A 2,279-nucleotide genomic window follows, 5' to 3' on the forward strand; every position below is an offset into this window, starting at 1 on the left:
CCCCAAATATATGTTAGACTTAGGACAGGGCTTGCAGCTAATGGTAAATGATAGTCAAGTTACCTCCCTGAAGGCAGTCAGTTGCCAGACAACTGTCTGGTCCCACCACAAGTAGGGCCCCCTCCCTACTGTTAAGGATAATGCGCTACTTCTCCCAAAAGGCTTGGGGCCATTAGTCTGGTTCCTGTAGGTGGGGTTTACACCCTACTGATAATGGTTTCTATGGTGGGCCACACAACAGGTCAAACCAGCTCAGTGACATCCAAAGTTAAGTTGCTTCCCTGAACCTAGGATCTGCCCATCTTGTTACATGTGTACCCCCATTGCCTCCCCTTCCTATTACAAGGATAGACCTAGATCACCCCCCTCCCATTACTGTATTACCTATAGCACAACCCTTTCCTGTGACGTATGTCTTCACCTGTAATTAGGGGGCTTGCACATCCCCAGAGACTATACAAGCCTTGGTTAGCAATAAATCTCTCTCTCCACGTGGACCACCAAGTGAGGCTGAGGTGAGCATGCTACTATGAAATGTGTCTGACTCCATTATTTCAATCTCTCTTCCATCTCTCATGCTCTCTATAACTTTACTATAATCTTTACTTATTATCTCTGTACAATTGCGCCTACCGGACCTGCGATGATGTGTTAGGGGCTGGTAACCCTGATACTCTACCACCAGAATCATCTGGCTTTACTGGATGGTAACCTAGTCTGTTGAGACTTTAAGTGTCATCTAAGGGATGACCCTGTGAATTGGAAGTGGTCTCTTAAAAGACTGGGCGTATGTTCTGTAGTGTCTTTCTCCCTTTGCCGGCAGACACGGATCAAGGAATCTTGAGTTGGATAACTCACAAAATATTTGCTACCCTTCCCCAGGATCTTGGACTTTGCTGATCGGGAGGTTTTTTTCATCTAAAGGAAGGCAGTTTTCTCCTGAGAACACCACAGAGGTTTCACTGACTTTAAAGTTGGGACTTGTGCCCAACCATTTCAGCCTCTTCAGGACCCTGGATGAAGAGGGGGGGAAAGGGAGAGGGGGATTCTTTGTAATTGGAGGGATTGGTGGATTATCAAGGGGAAATACAGTTGCTTTAATACAGTGGCAATAGGGAGCAGTGTGTCTCGGGGTCCCTTAAATTCTTCCGGGGTTCCTTCTAATTCCATGCCCAGTGGCCAATTTAATGGAAGATTATAGCAACCCAGGAAAGGCAAGACAGCTTCTTGGGCTCATCTTCCTCCTGAATGAAGTCTGGTTGATCCTGCTAAGTCAAAACCTCTGATTATATAAAGTGCTTGCTGAGAACAAAGATAAAATAGAACAAGTAGTTGAGGAAGGATGTTGTAAATGCCTCATGACGTGTGTGAGAAATGAAACCTATGATACTTATCTATACTTTCTTCCTTCCTTGCTGTCAAGCATCTGTTTATTAATAGTGTTCATTTGATCTCATCCCTCCTCCAGTTCGTATACAGTTGCTTGTTGATGATAAACTGTATAACTCAGTGCACGGATGACAGACTATCAAGGTAGGATGATGACAAAGTTAGAGCAGAAGTGTGAATATCACCTGCAAGTTCCTGGAGTGGGATTTTCATGCACTTGAACTGCTAGGAATTCGGATGTTGCCATCTAAGGAAAGGACAAGAGTGTCCTTGTCTACGATCTATTTGCATTAGGTAGAGCGATGACGTATGGTGGTGGTTTATGGTTGTCTACTGTGTTTTTTGTTGAGATGACAAAGTGAAGTATTATCATGAAACGTGCAAAGACCTGAAGGTAGAAAACCAAAAAGGTTAGAAAACCAAAAGGGAAGAATATGCTTGTGTATCAACCTGAAAGAACTGAAGGAAAAGAATTGAAGACTTGAGTTGTGATATTGAAGAATTCTATGGGCAAAATATTGGATAAAGCAGGAATCATTGAAGGAGATAGAAGAAACAGACTGAGTCACTGTACCAAAAAGAACTGATTAACTTTCAACCATTTCAAGAAGTAACATGTGATTAAGAAGCAATAGTCCTTGTGTTAGGCCGGGTTGACGAGAGAAACAAATCCGGAGATACTCAAATAGGTGTAAGAGAGATTTACATCAAAGAGCAATTGTATATTGAGAAAACATCCCAGCTCTGTCCAGATCAAGTCCATAAGTCCGATATTAGCCCATATGTCCAATACTAGTCTGTGAGGAACAGAAGGATTTCTCTTAAGTTGTCTCCCCAAAATATGTACCAAACTTAGCTGCTTAAGAGTGACTGTACAATAGGTGATCAGC

The sequence above is a fragment of the Echinops telfairi genome, unplaced genomic scaffold (assembly GCF_000313985.2).
Source record: "Echinops telfairi isolate 266 unplaced genomic scaffold, ASM31398v2 ScPeMD7_7457;HRSCAF=8495, whole genome shotgun sequence".
NCBI classification, from domain to species: Eukaryota; Metazoa; Chordata; class Mammalia; order Afrosoricida; family Tenrecidae; genus Echinops; species Echinops telfairi.